Source organism: Phacochoerus africanus, chromosome 3 (genome assembly GCF_016906955.1).
Source record: "Phacochoerus africanus isolate WHEZ1 chromosome 3, ROS_Pafr_v1, whole genome shotgun sequence".
Lineage (NCBI taxonomy): Eukaryota > Metazoa > Chordata > Mammalia > Artiodactyla > Suidae > Phacochoerus > Phacochoerus africanus.
The window spans coordinates 1844821-1871317 of record NC_062546.1 but is presented as its reverse complement, the minus strand read 5'-3'; the positions used below and the strand labels follow the sequence as shown (position 1 = coordinate 1871317).

Below are 26497 nucleotides of genomic sequence, written 5' to 3'. Positions count from 1 at the left end.
CCTCCCGGAAGGTTCCCTGTGTTGCACATTTAATTAGCAGGACGTCAGACAGGGACGTCCAACTCTGGAGCCCCAGCCATGCCAGCAGTGAGGGCTGGCAGCCACCTGGCATTCGCCACCTTCACCATCAACCATCACAGGCCCTAGGATGCGAGCCACAGGGACCAGGGCCAGGTCCCCAGCACCTGCCCTGACAACCGCAGGACCCAGGGCCTCGTCCCCAGGCTGCCAGGCACCGTGCCTGACCGCTGCCTCTTCCCAGCCCCCTGCCCCTGCCCAGGTGTTCGGGGAGGCCCCGGAGGATTAGCCGTGAGGAGCACGAGGGTGGCAGGGCTTTCAGAACGTCCTCCCGCCAGGGCACACACCGAGGCCCAGTCTCCAGGGCGTGGCCTTTGCTTTCCCGGGCAGGGACAGAAGGGAGGCGCGTGCAGCACAGGGCCACAGGGACATTGCAAGAGAAGGCCGTCACGCTGGGAAAATGCTTTCTCGGTAAGGCTCCTCCTTCTGCTCTGACTACCTCAAGGAGAAAACGCCGGCTCTCGACAAATGTGTCTTTGATACTTCTGCTGTCTTTCAAAGAGCAAGAACAGACCTCGGACACAGGATTTCAGCCAGGAAGTCATCTTCACGGCCAAACGAGTAACCATAGTGACAACAGTGACAATACCAGGAACACTTATGTCCTCAGCAGACACTTGCTAAGCCCTTTGGGGACAACCCTGTTGCGACGCAGGTCCTTTTACTCCCTCCATTTCACAGATGATGAAACTAAAACACAGAGATGTTAAGTAACCTGTCCAAGGTCGCACAGCAAAGAAGTCTTCAGCTTTCGGCCAGACATTCCTGCCCCAGCTCCTGTTTTTTATATTATTATTATTATTATTATTATTATTATTATTATTATTATTATTATCGTGTGTGTGTCTTTTGGGGGGGTGCTGCACCTGTGGCACATGGAGGTTCCCAGGCTAGGGGTCAAATTGGAGCTGTAGCTGCTGGCCTATACCACAGCCACAGCAACGTAGGATCCGAGCCACATCTGCAACCTACACCACAGCTTGTGGCAATGCTGGACCTTTAACCCACTGATCAAGGCCAGAGATCGAACCCGCATCCTCATGGACCCTAGTCGGGTTTGTTACTGCTGAGCCACAAAGGGAACTCCCCCGGAGCTCCTGTTTGTCACGATCTTGCTACCCTGACTCTGAGCGCTAGCTGGTCAGGATGTGGCAACATTCCTTTATTCTTATAACGGCCCTTTTTTGTGATACGATACTGATTTTTTTTACCTGAGGGAGATTTACGGAAACGACGCAAAAGGGTGTGCATGTATGTGTGTGGGTGCGCATGTGTGTGGGTGCACGTGTGTGCACTTGCGTGTGTGTGGGTGCACGTGTGTACGTGTGTGGGGGTGCGTGTGGGTGCACATGTGTACGTTTGTGGGGGTGTGTGGGTGTTTATGCATATGGGCAGCGATAAACTGAGTCAGTTTAAAGAAGACTAACACCCCGCTGGTGTGGGTTACTTTAGCCCACTGAAGTACTGAAGGTGCAGAAGAAAGCAGAGACATCCAGAAATTTCCATGCCACCCCTGTTCTTGGTGCGTTTGTTGGGCGGGCCGTCAGGGAAATAGGGCTGCCAGCTCGAGTGGAACACATCTGAGTCTCTCTCGCCCCTGGGCAGGTTGAGAGGGACCTCTGGGTTTGGTTCCTTGGTTCCATGACGCTGCCGCCCCGCGTCCCACTAGAGGCTGAGGGGGGCAACGCGGGTGCCCATGCCTGGCCTGTGCACTGGGAGAGGAGGCTGGCGCTGAGTCCAAGGTCAGCGCAGACAGAGCGGCAAGGGGTGTGATAACCGACCCAGCTGGGTGTCTCCCACCCTAAAATTTCTCCATTGTTCAGCTTTAGGTAAGTCCTAAAAGCAGAGGTCTTGCAAATCAGACTCCACTTCAGTGGCATGCTGAGCTCTGAGGAAGACCGGGGCGAGGGCGTGCCCGGGGAGCGCTCGGAGTGCTGCCGGCCTCCCGGAGCCACACAAAGCAAGTGCTGTCAGCAGTGACTGAAAGCGTCCGGCGTGTGCTGTTCAATTAATCACGAAGCAGCCCGCTGGCAGCGCTCCCTGCAGTGCGCGGCCTCGCGTCGGAATGGGTGCCGCGGGCGAGCGTGGCTGCGGAAAGACGCGGGAAGGGGAGCCGGCGGGGAATGGGCAAGGGGCTGGAGGGCGGGGGAGCAGTCGGTGACATCTCCGTGTTAACGTCCCTTCAGCCACCTCCAGGAGGGAGGGGAAGGGACAGTCTGTGGTCGGGCTGTGCCACCTCCCCAGCAGCCGCCCCAGAGCTTGCCGGGACTCCCAGCACGACGTGGCCGTGGGTCATCGGCCACCCAGGCCCCTGCCCGTGGTCCCTTATGGACGGGAACGCCCGCCGCCGCCGTGCAGGGACCTGCCCGTCCTTCGGGCCTCACACCCACCCCCCCACCCCGGCACCACCACAGCCAGCCCGGGGGATGGGAGTGCCGCAGCAGCCAGCATACGCAGTGTAGACGTGCTGCCAAAGACCTCTCAAAGCGCGTGCTCCGGAGAAAAGGGCGCAAGACTGCGGTGTCCACACTCGGGGCTCCCGCTCCCCCGCGGGCTGGCTTACTGGGTGAACTTGAAGGGCAGAGTCTGTCCTCAGGCAGCGTCGCTGTGAGTGGAAGCGTCCGGCCGAGGTGCCGGCAGGACCCACTGAGACCAGGGCCGGGGCGGCCTCCAGGGCTGACGCCAAGGAGCTTTTAAAGATGAGAACTCGGGGGCCCTGGGGATGGATCGCAGGCAGGCGCCCAGCGTGGGCCAAGGCAGATGGGTCAGGGGGCTGGAGGAGGCAGCGAGACCCGGGCATCCAGCCCAGTGGGCCCAGCAGGGTGGCTGCTCTGGAAGGAGATGGAAAGCCGGTGGCGAGACCTGACCTGGGAGAGCAGCAGGGAAGTGGCTGTCTTCCAGCAGGGCCATGGTGCCTGGGCCAGGCTGGCATCCTGGCGAGGGCGAGGCGTGAGGGACCAGCCAGGCCAGGGCCGGGCCGACAGCTCAGAGGTGGGGATCGGGTCAGGTGAGGAGCCCTCCCCTCCGAGTGTCCTGGCCCAGCATCTGGGCACTCAGACGCCACCGAACACAGGGTAAGCAGATCACTGTCACCCAGGCCCAGCGCCCCGGCCACACTGCTACCCTGCGTCCCCAGCTTTCAGCAGAGGGCTCTGAGGCCAAAGGGCTGTTCAGAGCAGTGCTGTCGGGTCCTGTGCCGGGACCTGTCACCGCCCCCCTGCCTACCTGTGGGGCAGAGCCAGCCCCGGGTGAGTGATGACTGCAGGATTAGGGCAGCACTGCTGGTGGACTTGGGGTTTCTACCCAACCACCCACAGCCGTCTCGGTCTCTGCCTGCTGAGATGCCCTCCCTACACAGAAGCACCTTCACTGCCCCCAGAGGTGACGCACCAGGAGAGCCAGGCCCAGGGAGGGACCCCCACCCACTGCCCACCCCGCCTGGAGCTGGGGCTCCACTCGGCTCTTGACATGTGGCCGGTACTTTAGTCGTTGAAACGAGCCTGGGTGTTGTTCCCATGTGTTCGGAGTCAGAAGCCAGATGCAAAGCGCTTGGGCCTGGGAGACGAGAGGGGACGGAGCGACCACAGCTCAGGCTGGGGAGTGCACAGGTGCCTCACCCCCGTGCTGGCTGAGCGCCCACAGCACAGACTCGCGCACCCCATCCCCAAGGTAGAGGCCCCTGTGTCAGCGGAAAGGGCTTCCACCTTGGGCCCTTCCCTGAGACCCAGGGAGTCGCCACCTCACCTTGCCCCGTGCCTTCACTGCAGAGGCGCTGCTGCTGGGAAGCCAGCAGACACTCCCAAGCGCAGCCCCTGCCGGGGCAGCGCCGGGCGTTGGCTTCCACAGAGCGCTCGTCTTCCCACATTTGTTCAGAGGACAGAGGCAGTGGAGAGCCAGGTTTCTCGTGGTTAACGAGTCACCAAATCTGAGCAAAAACAGAAAAGAGGCTTGATAACTGAAATTACTCTGCCAGCCCAGAAGCCTGGTGTCGAGCAAATGAAACCCTTGGTTGCTAAGAGGTGGAGATTGCCAGGCAGGGCATCACTGGCAGGGCGGGGCGTGCCGGGCAGTCCTGGCCCCCGGGCGCTGGAAGGGGCGCCTGTTGAGGTGGTAAAAAGTCACAGGCGCGTATCACAGACCCAAGGCAGGAGCCACCCCAGGCGGCGGGGGCCTTGCTTCCAGACCCACGAAGCTGCCCAGGGCATCGCTCTCTGCAACAGTGGCCCAGCCAGCAAGGACACGCTCCCTCCTGAAACGGCCCCTGAAGCTACTTGATCTTTGACCACGTAAGTGATGCTAAAAAACGAGCCTGCATTTTCCGCCGTGGCTGGAGAGAAAAGCCGGTTCACAAGCAGCCAGCTGACTTCTCTCGGGGTGGCGGGTGCAGCGGGCCCTTCCCCTGGGCTCTGCTGTCCGCCTTCTCCGAGGCAAGGATCCCAGTGGATCCACTTAGCGAGTGATCAGTGCCCCCCCCCCCGCCGCCGCCGAGGGGTGCCTTCTGAGGGTCTGGGAGGACGGCCGGTGGCGCCTCGGGCTCTTGTGGACGTGAGCCCGCTCCCGGGCAGCCTCCTGTTGACTCATTTTTGATGCAGTGCACGCATAGCCGAGGGCAGCTGAGCTGGCTTAGGGTACACGGGGACCACACAACATTGAGTGTGTCTCTGGCCTTTGGAGTCTGATCGCAGGCTGGCGGCGGCCGCGTGCAGAGTTCCTACGGCACAACGACCCGGCCCGCCGCCCGCCCCAGGCTTTCTGCGGCTCTGAGCCATCTTGGCTGACACTAGGGAGCAGAGGAAATAGCAGCGGCGGTGGCAGCGGCGGGAGTGAGGGGTCCCCAGGGGGGTGTATGTTCAGGTCGTGTGCTGGAAGGTAGGTTCATGCAGGTCAGGGCAGAGGCCGAGGGGGAAGGGCTCCGAGAGCCACCCCAGCCCAGCCCAGCCGAGTGCTGGGGCCGGGTTCCAAGTGTCCAGGCAGAAATCAACCTCAGCTCTCTGGGCAGCTTGCAGGCGGGGTGACTGCCCCCTGGCCTCCCAGTCAAGCTCTTCCTGATCCCGGCCACCGAAAAGGCGGCGGGTGGGGGTCTTTGCTGCGTGTTGTCCATCAACCACTGTGCCTCCCAGACAACGCTGCCAGTGCAGGAACCACTGGCCGGGCTGTGAGCCTCGTGCATCAACCTGAGCCCACCACCAGCACACGGCTCAGCCTTGTCCCAGGAGCCCCGAGGCTTGATCCTGCCCACAGCCGTGGACATGCTCCTACAACAAGCCTTGGTGCTGTGACTTCGGCTAACAGCACGGGGCTTGGCCGCCGAGGTGCCTGCTGGGCACAAGGCTCTTGGTGACACGAGCAGGGCTCGTGGGTGAGACTTGAGGGGGCCTGGCTTTTATGTGCCTGCACCCCCTGCCCTCAGCCCACTAGCCTCACCACCCCCACCCTCGGTCCTCACACGTTCACTGGCTGAGCAGGTGCTTGAAAAAGAACCCGACCGAGGGAGGGGTGCCCGTCAGGCGAGGGAGGCCGTGGCACAAACATCATGTTCATTCTGGGAGCCATGGAGGGTTCTAGCAGGAGGGTGAGGTACAGGTTCTGCTGAACTCGAGTGGCCTCTGCTGCGGCTCCTACCTCAAGCCCAGAGGAAGGGAGAGCAGCAACACATTGAGAAAGAACGCCGCAGCCCCTGCCAGAAAGCTACCCCAGGCCTCACGTTCCTAGAGAGAAGCCCCTTCCTGAAATTCGAATCCAGCACTGAGCCCAAGTAAGCGTTTTCCCGCTCACGCTCTTCCTTTCACGCGGCAGTGGAGGGCCCTCCCTGGCCGCCCCCGCCGCCCCCCCCCCCCAGCCACAAAAGGCTCTAATGAAAATAATTTCTGGCAGCTGTGTTTATAAGACTGCTGTAGGATGGGATGTGACATTTTCATATAAAATGTACAAATACATGCAGGACGCGGCTCTCGCTGCAGAGCAGGTGGCCCGAGAGGGCTGTGGGCCCCCCCCCCCCCCCCCGCCCAGGTCATCCAGAGAGGCCAGTGCCTCTCAGCCTGAGGCTCCTTCCGGAAGGAGCTGATCTAGTGACACTGCGCGTGGCCCCAGAAGGCAGTGTGGCGGGAGGCAGGTGGCAGCAGGGCTTTTCGGTTGCAGGCCACACAATACACTCAAAGCAGCCTGATAAGCAGCGTGGCTCCTCCTGCACCCCGGGGGGAGGTCTGCTTGGAGGGAGGCTGGACCCGGCCTCGGGGACTCTGGGACGCTCTCGCCGCGTCCCCCTCGGGCCAGTTCCCGCCCGCCCGACTTCATCGCCGAGGTGCAGCCACCTCAGCACTGGGAGGGGCTTCTTGCTTCGGCCGCGGGAAGATGTCGGGAACATGACTGTGAGCAATCCGTGGGGTGTCACCCTGACCCCGAGGTGGAGGCCAGGCCCCGGGTCCGTGTGTCCCCAGCAGAGCTGCAGGTGGGGTCCACCTACCCGAGGAGGTGGCCCAAGGCCGGGACAGGGTTTCCTGCCCAGCGGTTGGGGTGCTGTCCCCAGAGGAGGGGGCGCCAACAAGAACAAGTTTTATCCAGGAAGAGTGTAAACCACTGGCTCCTGTACACGGAGCCGGGAAGCCCTTTGGGCCTCGTGAGGCCGGCGCTGTGCCCTGGGCCCCGGACGAGCTGGGCCGTCCTCTCCCGCTGTGCTCAGTTACCTACGGGGGGAGACGAGGGCCAAGGAGGGCTCGGGGGGTCGGAGGGCTCCCAGGACACGCTGGATGAGGCCGCAGTGGCTCGGGGGTCACGCAGTGGAGACGGGGGGTGCAGGGGCTGTGACGGGGTGAGCAAACACGAAGTGGGGGCCGTCTGCCTTGTTTCGGGCCAGGGGCCTCCAGCCGGAGCTAGAAATACCCCGGGTGGTGCCCCGGCATCGCATCCAGACTGCAGGCAGAGACAGCTCGCATGGCAGGCAGAACGGTGACCTGCAAAGACGCCCACGTCCCCATCCCCGGGCCTGTGACGATGTCACCTGAACTGGTAGAAGGGACTCTGCAGATGGGAGTAAACCCAGGAGATGATCCTGGGTTATCTGGGGGCCCCTAAGTGCCGTCCGAGGGTCCTCATGGTTGCGGGGGGAGAACGCGGATCGGAGGAGGAGGCACGATGGCAGAGGCGGAGGTCGGGAGCCCCTGGCAGCTGCTGGCCTTAAAGGGAGGTGTGCAGGTGCCCCCGGAAGCCCAGGACCGGAGCCCCCAGCCCAGAGCCTCTGGAGGGAACCGGCCCTGCCCACACCCTGATTTGAGCCCAGCAAGACCCTCCCCAGACTTCTGACCCCCAGGGCTGTGAGGTGATGAATCCGTGTTGTTTTAAGCCACAACGTTTGTGGCCAGTTTTCCCCACAGCCCCAGGGCCCTCGTTGGTCTCCAGCTGTACTGCCGGCGGAGTCTCTGGCCTTGGAGACATGAGAACAAACAGCTCAAAAGCAGCTTCTTTTCCTCCAAATGGCTTTTCACCGCCTTCTTGAAAACTCCACACCGGGGTGACCGCGGAGACCCGATGGTGCCTGGTGACCTGGAGAGCTGGCCGTCAGGTCTCTGTTGCCCACGTGCCTGGCCAGGAGGGGGCTGCCGAGGGTCCCACCCGGAGCGAAGTGACGGCCCTGATGCTCCAGGGCAACGCCTGCATCTCCGTCAAGAGCTCAGCGTCTCAGGCGCACATGGCCTGAGCCCCGAACAACCCCCCAGAGGACGCCTCCGTCTTCCCCGGGACGCGGGAGGCGGCGTCTCACCGGCTGGGGCGGGGGCTACTGTCGGCCCGCGTCCGTTCGTTTGATGACATCTCCGGGTCGTGGTGCTTTGGAGAGACATCGTGAAATAAACTCGGAATGGGCTACGGAGGTGCCTGCGGGCAAATAGCACACGAATCACCTCCCTACTGTGGGAAATGAGAGGCGCGTGTCTTATTGACAGCGGGACAGGGCGGGACAGCAGCCGCGGAGAGCACGGCCCTCATGAAACTCAGGGCCTCGGTTCTGCGTTCCCTGAAGACCCCCTGAAATTGGCTGTGATGGAAAGAGGACGTTTTTCACACTTAATGTACCTCTTCGAAACAAAAGGCAGACCGCAGCGCAAGGGCTGCTTTTCCTGCCACTTGAGGCGGGGGCTGAGCAGGTGCTGCCATTTCCCAGCTTCCCCTGCAGCCTCTGGAGCCAGGGGACGAAGAGGAGCCAGGGGACGAAGAGGAGGCCAAGGCCAGCAGGTCCCCGTGCCCAGGCTGTTCATTGTCAGACAATGTGAGCTCAGGAAGCAGGTGGAGGCGACAGGACTGCCGCAGAAGGGAGGGGTGCATGTGACACTGGCTGTGCCGGCCCGTGGGCAGCAGGATGGCTGTTCAGGGAGGAGAGTGGGCGTTCAGCAAGGCACCGAGGATGGCGAGGCGGACGAGGAAGAGCCTGAGTGAGACCAATCACGGAACAGAAGCTGGCGGCCCGGGGCGGGCGGGGGGCATCCTCAGAGCAGGAATGGAATTGGACCGCACCTGCTCTCGCTGGCTCTGCAGGCACTCGCTTTCAAGTGGCTATGTTTAAAAAGTAAAAACAAGTGAAGTTAATTTAATACTATTTTTATTTAGCCCAATATAGCCAAAAGAGTATTTCAACATGCAGTCAATATAAAAGATTATTAATGAGAAATTTTTCATTCTTTTTGTTCATGCCAAGTTTTCAAAATCCAGTGTGTGTTTTAGACAGACTGCTCAGCTCAGCTCAGACCAGCTGTGTTTCAAGTGCTCTGTACCCACATGTGGCCAGTGGCTGCTGTACTGGACCGTGCAGCCCTAGGCCCTAGTCCGCAGTCAGCGCCCTCCCTGTCCTTAAGCCAAATCCAGCCCCTGAATGTTTTTGTAAATAGTTTTATTGGCATACAGCCACGCCGTCATTTTCATACTGTCTGTAGCTGCTTTTGCACCTCAATGACCAGGTTGAGTAGCTGCAAAAGAGCCCTGGTGACCCAGCAAGCCGACAGTCTGTACTCTCTGGCCTTCTCAGGACCTGCTGAGAAGGAGCTGGGATAGGGTCTGCGTTCTCAGAGCAAAGGCAGGGGCTGTGAAGGGTTTAAGCAGGGAGCAAGGCCCTGCCCCGTCATTGGCAGAAAGCTCTCGAGGACTGTGAGGGGGCTGGAGGCAGGCCTGGGCATCAGCTGGGGGGAAGGGGCGAAGGCCTGGGCTCGGCAAGCTCCCTCTGCTGTTCAGGGTTTGGGATCAGACCCTGTGCTTTAGGAAAAGCCAAGGCCAGCGTGGCCTGGCAGCTCCTGGCAGGCCCCACGTGCACTCAGGCCCAGCCCGCACCCCCACCCTCCGCCCCTCCCCTGCTTAGCTTTGCCTGTTTGAGGCCCTCCTGATGTCTCGGGGACAGAACACGGTAGGAGTGGTTGCCCAGTCAGGGTGGGAATCCAGTGCTGACTGTGGGTTGAGGCCTGGGGTTTGACTCTTCAAGCGTGGACGCTCTCGGTGAACCCACGCCTCACACCCGCTCGTCCCCAGTCGGCAATGGGCTTGAGTCCACCTGCTGCCCCAGACAAGCTTGTAGGGACAAAGCTGGAAGCACCACCGGCAGAGGCGTGGGGACCACCTGTCTGCAGAAGGGGCTGTGCCAGGGGCTGGGCCCTGGGTCGGGCTCTTGTGCCAGCTCCAGCAGCTGCTTGTCTAGCGGGGGTACTGCGTGTGCCTGGCTCTGTTCCACACACCCTGAGCAAACAAACAAATCTGCCCCTGGGGAGCAGAGGTGGGCGGGCGCCAAAGGGAGAGGAGCCGCACATGAGGTGTCTGCTGAGGACAAGGGGGTCGGAATGAGGCTGGGAGTGGGAGGCCCGGGGCCCCTTCCCAAGGGGGAGGGATGGGCTCCTGTGCTGCTTCAGCTGCAGAAAATGGGCATTTAACCTACGTCTTGCCATATTACCGCCACAGCGCCTATCAGATACATTAGCAACGCCACTCGCAGGCACCCAACGTGCTAAATGCTCAGAACCAAGGCAGGTGCCAGGGAGGGAACCAGGGCTTCCCTCCTGATCAGGACCCGTCCAGCCAGACTCCCGTCTGCCGACACCCGCTCCCTGCCGCCCTGGGACGTGCTGTCGTGGCGTTGAGGTCTAGCCTCCACAGTGATGGAGCCGTCCTTCCGCAAGACGGAATCCACAGCTCTTCACCCGCCTCGCCGGTTCAGACGGGCTCCTCTTCTGGCAGAGCCCGGCCCCACCAGGCCCCCATCGGGAGGGGTGGGCGTGATGTGACCGGGGACCAAGAGGAGGTGACGGAGGGTGGCCGGCGGCTGCTGGGCAGGCAGATGGCACATAAACGATAGATAGGTGATAGTTTTCTGAAGGTGTCAACTAACGAGTTAACGGTTATGTGTCCTAACCAGTTAAGAGTCTTAAAAAGGAAGTAAACACTTCCTTACAGAGCCATGGACAGTGTAGGTAAGCATTAAATGCCTTGGCGTCCAGTAGCAGGTTTGGGGTCTGGACGCGTTTCCTGGGCTGTCACACAACGTACGCGCGCGCCGAGAGGCCTGAAAGAGCAGCGTTCGTTCTTTCGCGGCTCTGGAGGCCCCAAGTCCGAAAAAAAGATGTCTCGGGGCCGGTTCCCTCTGGGATCCGAGGAACTGAGAGGAACCGAGGGAGAATCTGTCCCACGCCTCTTGGCGTCCACGTCCGTGGCCTGCGGGCGCATCACCCTGACCCCTGCCTCCATCTTCATGTGACCGTGACCTCTCCTCGTGTCTCTGGGTCCTCACCGTCCTGGAATGGGGTGGGGGGGCTCGCAGGTGCAGGACCTGCCTGGCACCTTGGCAGCTTCCATCCAGCCTTCTCCTCCCGTCTCTCCTTGCGGTCCTCTGCCCCTCTGTGAAACATGCCAGGTGATGCTACATGCTGTCACCTGTGCTGTCACATCACTTCCCCCACCTCCCAACTCCGTTTCTGCAAGCGCAGCAGTTCTCAGACCTGAGCGAGATGGGTCCCCGGAGGCCCAGTGCTGGTCCAGACCAGAGGCCAGGGTGGGTCCCAGGTGTCTGCCCGTATCTCCAGTTTGCAGGGGTGCTGCTGCGGCGGCCGAGGGGAGCACAGGGGAGGCTGCACCTGAGCCAAACTGGGCAGAGGGGAGCCTCGCCGAGGCTGGGGCACGACAGCGCAGCCCTGTGTGAGAGAGAAGGGGGACGGCAGAAGGCGGGACCCCTGCCCTCAGGAGCTGCACCCCAGGTCCAGGACGAGCCCGGCGCCCCCTCCCTGGAGTCCCACACCCCACCCTTCCTGAGGCTGGGGCGCCCCCGTCACAGCCCAGTCACGCCCCTCCTGCCTGCTGCCCTCCTCAGCTCACGGGACATGAGATGGCACAGCAAGAACAGAGCTTGGCCTGGACTTTGAGGAAGAGCGGGGACCTGGACTGGGGGCTGCAGGGGCGCTGGGTGCAGGGGCGCTGCGCCAGGCTGAGGGCCGTCAGCACTCAACAGGCTCAGGAGACCTCCTTCTGTGGGTGACGTGGGGCCATGCACTGAACTGAGTCGGGCCTCCTCCCGGCCCTCGCCGCCGTCCTGAGCAGGTGCACAGGTGAGGGAGGCGAGAAGATAACTATTTAGAGGCCTCTCCTGGGCGTGGGGTGAATTAAAGACAAGACAATCACTCCAGGCTGTTCTAACAGACCAGCCAGGGGACAAGGCCTCCACAAAGGCCGCATCATAGACTTGGGAGGAAAGAGGCAGAGATGGAGCCCGGAGGGCAGCCGAGGGGGAGCACGGGAGGGGACCGTCCCCACGCGGTGATGCTGGCGGGTCCTGACCGTCTGGGTAACCCTGTCTTTCGTGACACAGGGTGGACAGCACCTGGCACCCCTGTCCCAGGGCCGTCTGCTGCCCACCCCATGGCTCAGCGTCCGCCGAGAGTCTGCTGGAGGGAGGGCTCGGCACGGCCACCTGTCTCCCGGGGACACTCCCTCACAGACACTCAGCAGGTGCTCCTGAGTGTCCACAGCCTCTGCGGCCAGGGCGGGGCGGCGTCCCACCTCCTGCCCTCCGCTTCCAGCCCCACTTCAGGAAAAGCAGCGGGTCACTTTCAGAAAGAGAAGCAAAATGACAGTTAAGGGGCCTCTGATACCGGTTCAACCCGGGCATTTGTTAGCAAGTCACGTGGCAGCGTGCCCGAAGGGAGAGCACTCCGGCCCCTCGGGGAGACCTCGGGGGCGGACAGACACCCATGCTCACGGCCTCACTGCCCTCCTCCCCTCGCTCAGCCACGCGCATCAAACGGAGAAGCGCTTCGATGTGAATTACCGGCACGTTGCAGGCCGTGCCTCAGCACGAGGTAGCTTTTCCTGCAGAGCAAGGGATGGATTTTCCCTTTTGTCCAAATCATACAAAATAATCTTTCTGAATTGTTAAGACTTTCTGCCGGGCATAAAAAATGAGGCTTAAATCACTCAAAAGTGGCCAAAATGTGATAGACGGTTCTTAGAACTTTACGTGTACGTTTGAAGGACTCTCTTAGTCCCTCGCCCCGGAACTGAGGGTGAGGAGAGAACGGGGTGCTGGCCAGCGTGCGGGAGGAAGCTGTGGTCCCCCAGAGAAGTCCAGGGTCCTTGGGAAAGTTGGGGTGCCCTCCGCAGCCGGGGATGGGGCGTGCTGGCAGCGGCTGCGTAGGAAGCTCTGTGTCTGCTTTTGGAAATGGTTTCTTTGCTTGTGAACACGTCGGGTTTCCTGCTGGGGAGGAGGCAGAGAGGGTTTTGAAGTTTGCCTTTTGTGGGCATGGTGGTTTGCACTGTGAGTTGAAGCCTGATCCCGAGAGCCTGCGTGAGCTGCCGGTGCCCTTGGGGTGGCAGGACTGTCCTTTTGCGCCCCCTGTGTAAGGGGTGCCTGTCCCCAGCTCTGCTCGGCTGGTGGGGCCCCTAAGTCTCCACCAAGGGGCTCAGACACAAAAGACCAAGAGACCAAGTGCTCCTTTCAGATCACTGTGCTGAGGCCGCGGCGGCAGCGGACGGAGAAAGAGGAGGAAGGGAACACGTGTCGCCTGATGGGGGATGACCGCCCCCCCCCCCCCCCCCCCGCCCAGCAGGCGCGTTGACCCCCGCTGTGCGGCGCCTCCCTAGCGCCTCCGTCGCAGTGGGTCTGTGGTATCATGCGTCTTCTCTGCTGCGGTAACAGATGCCCACGAACTTAGTGGCTTAAAAGCAGATCCCACCTCCCCGTCTGAGGGTCAGAGGTGCAGCGTGGTCTCAGGGGCTGAGGTCAGGGTCCCCCGCCCTCCTCACCCTCGGGGCCAGCGGCACAGCCCCCATCGGAGCACCGCCCTCGGCCTCCGCCTGTTCCTTCCACCCGTGGGCGCCTGTGAGGACGCAGCCGTCCGGTACCTCGGCTTCCTTGACACCGTCACACGCAGAGTCCCTCTGCCACAGACGGCGCCACCTTACAGGTGTGGGGGGCAGAAAGTTGACACCCGCGCGGGCCCCTTCCTCTGCCAGCCACTCCAGTTGCTGCTGATGCTGTGGCTCTGGGAGCAAACTTAGCCCCTGAATCAGGGGACCAAACCCAGTCCACCTTCCAGGGGTGCGGCATCTGTGCCATCCTGGTTCTCTTTCTGGGCATCTGTTCAGGTCGCCAGTCGGGCGTCCAGGCAGATGGGGCATCCAGACGGGTCCCTGCCGCTCCCCCAGGAGAAAGTGGGGGCCCCCGAGGCAGGGCATCTGTGGGTGCTGCCTCCTGGCACCCAGTTCTCTGCAGGAGCTGTCTTCACCCACTTGACACACGAGGGTGGCAGCCTTGAGGAGTGAGTGTGTGTTCTGGTCGGGTCGCCCCAGGCCAGCTCACAGCAGCCTGTCCTCAGATGGCCCTCGGGGACGTGGCCGTGTGTATCTAATGGCAGAGGGACAGGACTGTCCAGATAACAAGGACAGTCACAAGCACGTGTCCCCCCCCCCCGCCCCCGCCCCGCTCTCTGAGCTGCAGCCCCCACACAGCTGGAGATACAGGCTGCTCGAGCCCCCAGCACGGCAAAGCCGGGTGAGAGGTGCCGAGTGACGCGGTGGTCACGCCTCCCCCCGGGGGGGCCTTGCTGGTGCCCCTCAGCACCGTCCCAGCTGCAGGAGGGCCCTGAACTCCCCACCCTCTCTGGGTTTCGCAGCCCAGCAGCAAGCAGTTGGGATCCCGAGGCATCTCCTCGGTGGACCCCATGTCTGTCCAGCTCCGCCTGGACGCCTGGAGAGCTGACGAGCCAAGCATGCGGGACGCCGTAGGGGCGCGGGAGCAAACGGTTCAGGCCCCAGTGGCTTCTGTGCGGCTGGTTGATGCGGAATAGCTGGGCTCTACCTCCAGAAGGGCCCTGGCATCTGGGCAGGTCCCTGCCTTTAGGCGCTTCCCTTCAGGGCGGGTAAGAAGGTGCTGGGCTGGGCGCCCGGCCGGTGGATGGATGGATGGGGGGGAGGGAGGGAGAGGCGACCGTACGGACGAGGGATGGAGGGTGGACGGGGAGAGAATCCAGCGTTAAGGTGCAGTAAAGATGCGAGGGTGACGGAGGAGTGGGGGGGGGTCTTAGCCCCCCGAGCATGCCGGATGTTTCAGGCTTAGTGAAGAGGAAGCTTGGAAAAATTCCAGTCGATTCTAATCTGCCAAACACTGCTTTCCTCTCAGATTTGTAGGCATTTGTCATGGGAACTTTTTTTTTTAATTGTGGGACAATACGCCCACACACATACACTCTGAAAGGCAGTATTAGCTGCTCACCCATCCAGCGTGGCCCTTTCTTTGGAAGAATGCTCTGAGTGAAAAGATGCATAAGAACAAATTGTGACGGACTGTCTCCTGGCTGGTTTTCTAAAGATCCAGCGCCTTTGTATGTGGATGGAAATGACAGATGGGAGTCTAGTAAAATAAACACAGAGTCCCCCTGCCGTTCAGGGCTGGCAGTGGGACTCACCTCCTGTGACACACGCTTTTCTCCCTGGAATGTGTTTCTGCGAGTTTCTGTGCGGGGACAAGTGTGCAGGGTGCGAGTGAGTACACACAGCTGTATCTGCCGCGTCCGTGTGGCGTCGGGCATATGGTACATCTCGAGACCCATATGTGCGCCTTGTAAAACCCTGATCTTTGAAAGTGGTGAGTAACAGGCTTCCGCGGGCAGAGAGGGACGGTCGTCCCAGGAGGAAACCGCTGCAGAGACTGCGTCTGTGACACAGGAGGAGGGTCAGGCCAGCCCTCTCGTTCCCCAGCCAAGAGCAGCACCCGCTTTCCTCGAGCCGCCCCCCACATCCCGGCGCCCCCACCCCGTGGGTCCTGGAAGCCGTCCCGGAGCGCGTGCCGGGCCCGCGGGCTGGAGGAGCGCGTCACCATCCCGCCGGCCGGCCGGTGGCTCACAAGCCTGCCTGTAACTAGTCAGCTGCCCGCAGAGTGAACGCCACACTTTACGTGGTGAGGGGGTCTTCAGACCAGATGTGAAAACGCGCCTGCCTGGGCGCAGTGTCACTCTTTCTCCGGGAGGCGGCCCGTGACGCCCCCCACCGGGGACAGGCCTCTTGCCCGAGCCAGGCCCTGTGCTGCGTACGTGGCCGTGACGAGCAGCCCCATTTTCACGAGAAGCCCTTCTTGCTTCAGCAGCATCTTCTGCTCAGCGGCTGTGCTGCCCTCAGGCCTGGCTCTTCCGCACGCAGGCCTGTTCCCCCCGACGGGGCGGCGGGGGGCGGGGGGCAGAGCCGGTCACCGATTCCTCCCCAGGGACGACTGACACCTACGGGTGGTAAAATCCGTACCGACAAGGCCCCGCCCGACACAGAACACTCTAGAAACCTTCAGACCGAGGAACGAGACCACTGACTTGGGAAGGGCGCCCTCAAGAGCGCTGCCGCCAAGGCGGGATGACAGGGAGGACTCTTGGAAGCCCCGCAGAGCCCTGAACCTTCCAGCACAGACCTCGTGGCTTTGAGCCTCCTTGTCTCAAAACCTCTGGCCCGTGCAGCGGGTCTGTTTAGCGTGGGCGTCGAGGGTGTCCAGGCCCTTTGACAGAGCACCCTCTCCCCCCGGAGCAAAGCCCGCACCCCGCCCCCAGCCCGCCCGGCAGCCCTGTGCCTTGTCTCTCCATCTCTTCTGGAGATTTCACCGGACACACTTGCACAGCATGTGGTCTTCTGTCTCGAGCTTCTTTTTCCCTTGGCACGACGTTCCGGAATCTGCTTTTGCTAATAGCGGTTCTCAGGAGCCGCACGTAAATTCCCACCGGCTTCAAAACCTGCCTCCCCCACTGATCCTAACAAGAGTCCGCCACCCCACGTGTGAAGTGAGGGTGACAGCGCCCGGCGTGTGGCGGGGACTGAGCGAGGGGTCTGCACCCCCAGCCGTCCCACCCTGCCCGCCTCTCGGCGACCTCGGGTGCTCGGCTCTCCCGGGAGCACGGTGTCTGCTTTCACCGTCCTTGCTTCCAGACTGGACCCATCTGGGCAGCCGAGGCTCCTGCAGTGGCCAGCTCCACCCTGCACGGTGCAAGACTGCCCTCTGCTCCCCCTTCCCCTGCCTGATTCAGGGCACCCGAGATGCCACCCCCTTAGAGCTGCAGGGCTCAGCCCTCCTGAGGGGACCACTCAACTCTATCAGAAGCCTTGAAAAGGCGGGGTGCATAAACCCCGTCTGTCTCAGGCAGCGCAGAGGCCCAGGGCTCCCGGGGGGATGGCACCCATGGGCCTTTTGCCCTTGCAGATGGCAGCGTTCTGGAGGAGAAGCTTTGCCTCCAAACCCCTCTCCCTCCTTCGATCGGGAGATTTTACATTTCTTAAAGATTCCCGTAAATGCTGAAGGCAAAAATAAGGCCTGTTCTAGCACCATCGCGGGGGGGGGGGGGGTTCCAGTGAAAATAGACCAGTGGCATCTGTACCGATAACTTTACAAATTTTTCTGCCAAGAGAATAAGAGTCCTGCCAGCGTTTCCTAAGAGAATCAGCATTTCCGTGAAACTCCTAGAGTTTTACAAACTGTTGGTGAATTTGGTGACAGTTGCTTTCCCCGCAAAGCCGTCTCCCTGGGCGGTGTTTGCCCGTCCCCGCGTCTGCTCGGCTTAGGAGACCTGTGAGCCTGCTGCAAACCCAGGGTGTCTCCCCCACACTCGGCTGTTGGATCCCAGCCCCCAAGTGATGTGACAGTGGGTGGCCGTTGGGAGGTGGCTGGGTGGTGACGGTGCGGCCCCACGCGTAGGATCTGCACCCTTACCACAGTGCCCCAGAGAGCCCCTCGCCCGTCCGCCCCATGAGGACACAACGAGGGGACAGCTGTCTGTGAGCCAGATTCTGGGCCCCGTCCCCCGTCGTGACCTGCAACCTCCAGAGCTGCAAAGTTTCGGTTGTTTATGGGCCCCCAGCCTGAGATATTTTGTAATGGCAGCGGGAACAGACTAGACTCGGAGGGAGATCCTTGGGAGGGCACATGTGTGCACGCATGGACGTGTGTGTGCACATGTACACAAGCACCAACCCAGGGTCATGGGCTCGAGTCCGATTAAAGGCCCCTTTCGGAGCCCACGAGGGGCTCCGCCCCTCGGCTGATACGTGTCAGGTGGTCTTACCAGCTCAGGACCCAAGAGATCAGCAGGCAGCGTCCCCTGACAGTGGCCATTAAGGGGTCCCTCCTGCCTGTCCTGGCCCGTCCTGGCCAGTGCACCTGGCAGAGGGATGCTTGTCCAGGCGGCGCTAAAGCGAGGGGCTTCCTTTGCCCAGAGCCCTTCCTCCCCGGGGCTCCTCCCCCCGCCCACGTTTCTGACACCAGATCCACTGGACAGAACCCGACAGCGTCTATCCCCCCTTCCCTCCGTGGATGTGACTTGTTAAAAATAGTTTCTTGCAAAACCCAGAGTCTCCCGTGGGGGTGTCCCTGCCTGGGGAGAGCGTGTGCCAGCGGGATGAAGGCGTGTGCCAGGCACAGACATGCCCGTGCACTGCGCCCAGCCCCTCGGTGCGTGGCCGGCGGAGCAGAGGGCACTTGCTGACTCAGGCAGCCCTTTCATCAGGGAGCCTGCTTTAATTCTACCAAACAGCCAGGGAGTTATTTTTAGGAGTAGTTTTAAGTACAAAGAACAACTCTGTTTAAAAATAGATTTGACAATGTGAAACAGGCAAGGACTTCCTCTCTGGCAAGCAAACGCACTTCAAGATTCCTTAAATTCCCAAGTAAATGACTTGGAAATTCTTTCTCCCTTAAAGAAGGACATCTTGACAGGTAGCGTTTATCTCAGGGAGCACCTGCTAGTCAGTGAGCACCTGACGAGGCAGCATCTGTTTAAAAACGGAAGTATGGTCTTAAGCCACCTTAAGTCTAGAGTGGGAAGTATTTTCAGCAGGAGCACTCAGCCCACCTCGGACCGCAGGAGTGTGGGGACATCGGAATGTTTTAGTGTCCAGTCCTTTCCTACAAGGAAATGTACTTGAACTCCCGCTTGTTAGTCAGGGCTGTTGGCTTAGCTGTTGTTTAGATTTTTTATTGCTAGTAGTTCATTTAGGGGATGTTTGGGTCCAGCAGACCAAGGCCATGACAAAGAGCAGGACCTGCCAGCCAGGACGGAACTGGGTCTCAGGAGCTGGTTCTGCACCTGGCAGCTTGTCTGCCGTTCTTGGAGCCGAGACCCTCTCCGAAGCCGGACTGTTGCTTAACTCGGGGGGTTGGCATCACAGAGCTGCGTTCTCATCCAGTGGGTGTGTCTTTCCACCATCATCAGATCACGCAGCGCCGTGAAAATATCGCCAGGTCGCATTCACTGACCTGCTGTGGTCCTTATCTCCCTCCTCCCCCCCCTTCCCTCCTCCCTCTCCTCCTCTCCCCCTCCCCCTCCCTCTCTTCCCCCTCCCCCTCCCTCCCTCCTCTCTCCCCCTCCCTCCCTCCTCTCTCCCCCTCCCTCTCCCCTCCTGCCTCCTCCCTCCCCCTGCCTCCCTCCACCTCTCTCCTCCCTCCTGCCTCCTCCCCGCCCTCCTTGCTGGCCCTGCCCCCTGCTCTGCCCCTTCATTGGTGCCCCATACCCCACCCAGTGCTTGGATGAACTTAGTTCTAAGGCGTGTTTGTTGAGCACTTATGGACTAGCCATCGTTCTAATAAAGATTAAAATAACTGCCAGTGTCTTGCTCGGGCTTGGTGGTCCTGGCCCTGCGGGAGCACTCTGCCCAATGGCACCGTGGGCAGAGACTGCCCCCTCGCCGCCATCCTCCTCCCGCACCGCATCAGCACCACAGGCCTGCGGAGGCCACTGGCTTCAGGCCTGGGTCACAACCACTGCACGACTCTGCTCTTCCCACAACACCTGCTGAGAGCCTCCCCCACGAGCCCGGAGCTCGGCGTCACCGCAGCATCATTAGTCTTTTTAATACGTCTTTTCTGAGGACAGATGGAGCACGTGTGATGCGGAGAAGGTGAAACACGGGGTGTGTGGCACCCGAGGAAGTGTCCGTGTGACCTGGGCCGCCGGCAGGGCTTCTCCCCGGGAGCGCCTCTGCGTGAAGTGAGGCTGTGTGGGGATATGGACTTGTTTTATGCTTCAAAGCTGGAACCCGCTGGACACGGCTTTTGACTCACCCTTTCACTCCCCGCTGTGGCCTGGGCAGGTGCCCAGCTCCCTGCTCGGGTGGCCCCCACGGCCCCCACAGCCTGACCGGGGCATCACATTCGCTCTTTGGACGAGGACCCGGGCTGGTGCTGGGTGACAAGCAGGTGACAGGGCTGAGAGGCCAGGCGTCAGCCTGACCGACTCCAGGAGGCTTTCAGGAGGTGGCAGCTGTGTGGTTGGGCGGGCGGGGTAGGTCTGCGCCCTCAGCATGTGGCATCAGCCTGGGGAGGGGCCGTGACGGCCGAGGGCGGGGGAGGGACCGTCACGTCCCCTCGGCTCCCGTCCTCTGCCGAGCCCGCGGGACTCACTGTGACCGTATCCAGAGTGACCCCGGGTCTCCCTGCACCGGCTCGGAGCTGCAGGACCCAAGGGGCTTCTCCGGGTGACCCTGGTGCAGGAAGAGAGGAGCCGTGGCGACCCGGGGACACCACCCTGAGACTGCCCCGCCTCCCTCACAGACAGACAGACGGCTCGGAGCCCTGGCGCTTTGGCGTCAGCGGGTCCGGCCTGACGGAGGAGACAAGAGGCAGTGGCCACGGTTTTCCAGGGTCTGTGAGGTTTTAGGGACCAAGTGGCGGTACTGACAGAGATTCGGGGGGGGGGACACGCGTCCCAGGCCTCGGCCACAGGCTCAGCCACCGTGGGCAGAGCGTCCCTCCCAGAGGTGAGGTTACTGGGCCATTGGTAGAGTGGTGACTGCTGCTCTGGGGCGCACCTCTCACAGCAGCAGGAGGGGAACGGACCAGAGCCCCCCGAGCCGGGGCCACGCGGGAGTGGGTGTGGGTGTAGACATACGTGTCCAAGCGTTTGACTCCTTCAGATAAATCAGCGCCCGTTACAGCCGTCCTCTCATTTCTAAACATTATGTGAGCCTGCAAAGATATAAAGCCCTTTGTTTCTACAAGGAAGGGAAACTCTTCGCCTTGTGTCGGTGCAAAGAAACTTCTAGGCAGGAGGGAAAATGGAGTCCACTGGGGGATAAAGACGTGTGTGTGTGTGTGTGTGTGTGTGTGTGTGTATAACTTTTTATATTTGTCTTCAACACCTGTGTCCTCAAGTTTAATCAAGGAATTTAGAAGGAATGTCTCTTTATTGCCAGAGGCATCAAAGACATTTTATTTCCTTTCTGGTCAACAGATTCTTAAAATGATCTGTTTTAAACAGATAGACTGACCTCATGCTAATCTCCCTTTAGGCTTAAAAGAGAAAAATAAGATGAGAAAAAGACTCAGCATCTATGTAAAATCACACGAATTTGCTTACTGAGGGTATGTATTAGGCCACATTTCCTAATAAGCATTTATTGATCAAACCGGGAGATTTTCCCAGCCCCACCTCCTCGCCAGCAGCTCCCGAGTGCAGGGGTGTGCTGGGGCAGGGGGCAGCTTTATAACAAGTTCACACCGTTGCAAAAACCCATCTGTGCTCCGTGTGACTCAATTTGCAGCCACTTACACACATTTCTGCCGCAATTGATCAGAAAAATTGATTTAGATTCTATTTTAATGCTCTATTTTCTAGCAGCAAGGGAGTGTTTTTTTTGCAGATGCTAGATAGCGCCTCAGAAATGCCCATGTGGATATTGGTCAAAGTTAGCACATTTTCCTGAAGGCTTTTAAACTAATAGCGTCGGGAGGTTTATGGAAGAAGGATTTTTTTTTTTTCAGTTATCCAATTAAAATGATCCATGAGGGCAGCCAGCCACGGGAGACCAGGAGAAACAGCATCGGGGGTTGGGATGGCTTGTGGGGGACCTCAGAGGACTCGGCTAACCCGTCACCACATCTGCTGGTGTGAGGGGGTGCGTTCCCGCGATGAGGGCGGGTCAGCCGGGCCACACCAGGGACCTTGGGCATCCCTGGTCCTTCTTTCATCCGCGTGTTCTGTTGTGGGCTGCTGTGCGCAGACGCCATGAGGCCTGGAGAGTGGATGGAAGGGGGACCGAGAGACGTGGGCTTGGCCGCGCCCCGTGGAAGCTTCCTGGTGCCACCTCCGATGACATGGCTTGGGATCCTTTGAGCCGGGATCGCGAACGGTCACGTGCAGACCCATCCTGTCCCCTGAGCACAAAGACATCACATTTGTCATCTGCCACTCAGAGCCCTGCACCGCGAGAGCCCCGGCCCAGCTGAGTGGCCACGTCCATCACGCCTGTCCACTCGCCCTGCATCCACGTAGAGCACAGGGCACTCCCTGGGGTCGATTCTGCTCAGAGTTCTCACTCAACTGGAGTGTTGGGGCCTCACAGCTGTGCCCCGTCTGTGACCGCCTCACACCCAGCACAGAATCGACGGGCAGCAGGTGCCCGAAACATAAGCGGCGTCGGGTGGTGGTGGCTGCGCACAGCCCTGCGTCCTGGCAGCGCCCAGTGCCTGCTGGGAGAGGCTTACACTGTCACTAGTATCCCTCTAACTGGAAGTACTCCGCAGACACCCCAAAGGGCGTCCTTTTCGAAACTTGCAAAACAGGAAGATGCGCAGGTTTCCACGGGCGGGAGGGAGCCGCTCCCGCGTTTGCTTTGCATTTGTTTAGGAACCATGCTGCTGTTTTTGCCCTCCTACTGGCCCGTTCGCTTTCCCAGTTTTGACGTAGAAGAGAAACCGTCTTCTCATTTAGGTCAAGGTGAAAACATACAGAAGAGAGTGAAGAAGCACCAGCATGGAAATCACTGTCTCCAGGCGAAAGGTGACCTGGGTTTCAAGCTCTAAAATGAAGTCTTTCCTGACTTGAAAAGACATATGAACTCCAGTGTTTGCTGCAGCACTATGCACAGTAGCCACGACATGGAATCCACCTAAGGGCCCATGGACAGAGGCGTGGATCAAGAAGACGTGGTCCATCCACGCCTTGGAATATTACTCAGCCGTTAAAAAGGAAAGAAATAGCGGCATTTGCAGCAACGGGGATGGCCCTCGAAGTGATCATGCTGAGTGACGTCAGTCGGACAGTGAGACCCCAACGTCCAGTGCCCTCACTGACGTGGAGTCTAAACAGGGTTGCAGTCAGCATCTTTGCAGAACAGATCCTGACCCACGGACTCTGAAAAACTTAGGGTTTCCAAAGGGGACAGGTTGGGGGGTAGGGGGACGTGCTGGGGGGTTGGGATGGAAATGCTGTACAGTTGGGTTGTAAAGATCGCTGTACAACTGTAAATGTAATAAACTTCATTAAGTAATAAAACGATTTTTTTTTAAAAAGTCTTCCCTGGAGGCCTTGCTCCTGGGAAGCACCACGGCCCCCAAGATAACAGCTCCCTTGGAGGAGGGCCACATGGGGACACCAGGGGGTGAGCACCAACTTGGGGGTGCAGGGGCCCCACAGAGGGGCCCTAGCGGAGTGTGGACTGCTGGCATTTGGCAACCTCACGCATCCTGAGAGACCCGACCCCACCCGATGCCATGAGATCCGGAAAGGTCTGCTCTCCCTTGCATGGCAGCCGCTGTCAGAAGCCTCCGCCGTGCGGGATACGCTGGGGACAGTGCTGACAGAAGCTAAGTGAAATGTCATACTTTCAGATCCGATGCACCACCGCAGAGCTGGAATGGGGCCTGTTGTGCCTTCAGAGACTGACAGCGAAATCTCTCATTCTTGCAGCTCCCAACATATGGCGTGAAGCAGGGTGTGAAAGATGAGTTTCTTTGCATAGGTGCAGAAAACATGTGCACCGTTTGCACTGCCTGGCTGCCTAGAAAGATCAGAACAGCCGTGTTTTCTGAGAGCGGAATTCTACTGCTTGGAAGTCGTGTGTCCAGGTTGGTAGTGTTGATACAGAACTAAGACCTACTCGGAGCCATTAGCGCTTTGCACGGCCGCCGGCAGGGGCAGCGCAGCCGGGAGACACACCCCGTCCCTGGGCCGGGGGTGAACGGCCAGCCCGGAGACCCTCCAGCGCATGCTGCTCCTGGTCGGGACCCTCAGGGTGGCCCTGCAGACTTGGACTGGGCTGCGCACGGGCTGCTGGAACAGCCCGGGGGTTCATGGTTTGGGGGAGACTGATCCCTGACCGCCGTCCAGCCCCGGAGCCTGAGGGCCGAGGATGGGAGTGCTCAGGGAATTCTCTCCCTCTCCTTCACACCGACCCCGTGCCTCCGCTCCTCTCCCCCACTGCTTCCTGGGCGTCGGCCTTTCCCAGGCCCCCGTGAGGGGTTCCCAGTCTCCTCTCCCGGGGCAGGGACCTCTTGGTGTGGGGACCACACCAAGAGGGCATGTGGCAGAGTCCTTGGCCTCTACCTGTTAGACACCCCTCGATCCACCCCAGACCCTGAGCTGAGAACCACCGCTCCGGGGTGGCCGGTAGGAAAAGGGAGCCCAGCCGTAAGTGGCTGACCCCATCGCACCCTCCGGGACCTTGGTCTGCATTGTAACCAGGCCTAAGGGTCCCTAGCGATCTGTTAGCTGACCACCCAGGACAGACTGCTGTGAGCAGGTCCCCCGTGGGTGAGAGACCCCAGGGTTCGGGGGCCACATCCCGCTAGACACCCCCAATTCCTGTCATACGGGAATGGCCTCTGCATCCCGCTGCAGGACACGTGTTTACATGGTTTTGACTGGAGGACGATGGCTCTTCCTCCTCATTTCAGCCTGGGCCACTGGCTTGGTCTATCAGAACCTCAATTTGAAATACACAGTGACTCGTGGGCACTCTGACCTTCTCCGCGTTCCCGCACTGAATCGGCCAGTGGCCCCATCCTCGCGTAAAGGGCATCGCGGCTGTAAACGCCCACTGATAAGGCCGGAGCAGAGAGGCCTGTCCCCGGGGTTCACAGGCCACCACCCACCCCCATCCAACAGAGTCCTGGCAAGCCCGGGGCAGGGCTGCACAACCCCAGAGGCCACAGGGGGGCGGGGGGGGTGCTGGGCTCCTTCTCCACGTACCGCTCTCAGCCCCAGGACTTGTGTTCAGTGGACTGGCGGCACCCAGCCTTGCTGGTTATCTTTCCGGGTCCCGGGAGGCGCAGCCCCACCCGTGTCATTAGCAGTAAAACGAGGGCAGAGCTGACCGCAAATCACCGTGAAAGAGGAGCTGTGGGCACACGGGGCTGGGGTGAGCAGAAGGTCTGCGGGGCTCCCCGAGGCTTCACGCTTCCACTTCTCCCCAAGACCCACGCGCACATCTTCAGACCCCGGGGCCAGCACCACAGGGCCGGCTGGGTCCCCGTAGAACTGGAGAAGGTGGGGGGCCTTTCAGGGAGGCCACAGTCTCTCGGCAGAACCCCAGGGTGTCAGGAACGAGGGACAGTTGGCAACTGAGAAGTGAGCTCCGAGACACCTCCTGTGGTCGCCTCCCTCCCTCAGAGTCCAGCACGAGACTCGATCCTGAGCCTGGGCCAGGGAGACGTGCCCACAGATCGCACGGCGCTTCCACGTTTAAAGCCGCAGGGAACTGGGGTCGAGGCAGAGCCTCGGGACCTGCTCTGCGGATGAACAGACGGAGGCGGGAGCTGACCCCAGGGCCGCCCACTGGCTCCTCTGGTCACTGTCCCCTGGCTGGGTGGACGGGTGCTGGGACAGGGCAGTGAGCAGGCCACGGGGTCCCCAGTGCTGGGGGCCAGCAATGAACCAGCAGCAGACACAGAGGGTGCTCTTGCAGGGGGAGGTATGGGGATGGGGAGAAGCCAGAACCCAGCCCAGTCCCTCCAGGTCCAGGGGCCCTGGGTCCCCCAGCCTGTCCTGGTCTGAGGCGGCCAGGCCAGCCCCAGAGAGCCATGAAAGGGTGGCACAATAAGAGTGGCTTGTCATCCTTGTGGAATCAGGTGGCTGGGGCGGGAGCAGAAGTGGGTGAGGAGGTGGGACTGACCCCAGCGGCCCCTCTGCCCTCCAGGAGTGTCCCACAGCACCCGACAGACCCTCGCTTTGTGACCGAGCCGCCACGTGGCCAATTCAGGTGCGGGTGTGTGTTCGTGTGTTGTGAGTCCTTGTCCCTGTTTTAGTCATTTTCCCCCGTGTGGAGGTTGACGGCAACCTCGATTCAGAGTCAGAGGGCAGCAGCGCGGCCGTGGCGGTTACACACCTGCAAAGTCCTGGGTGTGCACCTTCAGGCCGCGAGGCTGCTCGTGCCTGAGCCGCAGGGTCCCGAGCGCTCTGCGAACCCAGCCAGGGGCGGCGCGGCCGCGGGGAAGGCCCCGGGCCTGCGCCTCGGCTGCTCGTCTTTTCCAAAGCGATTTGCAGCCGACCTGCTCTTCCGTTTGATGGAAACGTTGAGTCCTTAACTGCACCTGCCGCTTTCCTCCAAAGCAGACGGGGCCTGCTTATTACTCGACGGGGTCCCCTGGGTGTGAGCCCCACAGGAAGGCGTGTGCGTGCGTGTGCCGTGCTGGGGCCACGCAGCCTCCTCCTCTGCACACCGGTGTGTTGTGTTGTGTGTGCCGTGGTCAGTGCCGTGGTGGGAGGAGGGCCGTGAGCCCGACGGGCGTGACCCTGTCTCTGCCGAATTCCCGGCAGGCGGTCCCGAGGGCTCCCGGAACCACCGGGGCTGGCGGATGTTGTCAGCGGCGCAGAGACCAGGCCGTGTTCAGTGTCGGGGACCGGGCTGCTCCTTCCTTCAGTGTGCAGTGGAGCCCCTGCCTCGCGACAGGGCTGGTGGATGTGCAGGGACCCTGACATCACAGGGCTTCCTTCCTAGTTTGAGGAGACAGGCGAGAAACACACACACACACACACACACACTCTCTCTCACGTTACCCTCCATCGTATTGCAGCACAAGTGACTAGGTATAGGTCCCTGTGCTGTACAGCAGGCTGTCCTTGCTTGTCCACTCCAAAAGCAACAGTTTGCATCCAGGAACCCCAACTCCCGGTCCATCCCCCCCCCCCCGCCCCCGCGACGACAACTCTGAAATGTGCCA

The 26497-nt window shown here is 60.8% G+C and overlaps 1 protein-coding gene across 1 annotated transcript in view; it reads left to right on the top strand.

Annotated features, from left to right (window-relative positions):
* CDH4 (cadherin 4) overlaps window positions 1-26497 on the top strand; it is a 491209-nt gene that overhangs the window by 299424 nt on the left and 165288 nt on the right. The window lies entirely within an intron of this gene.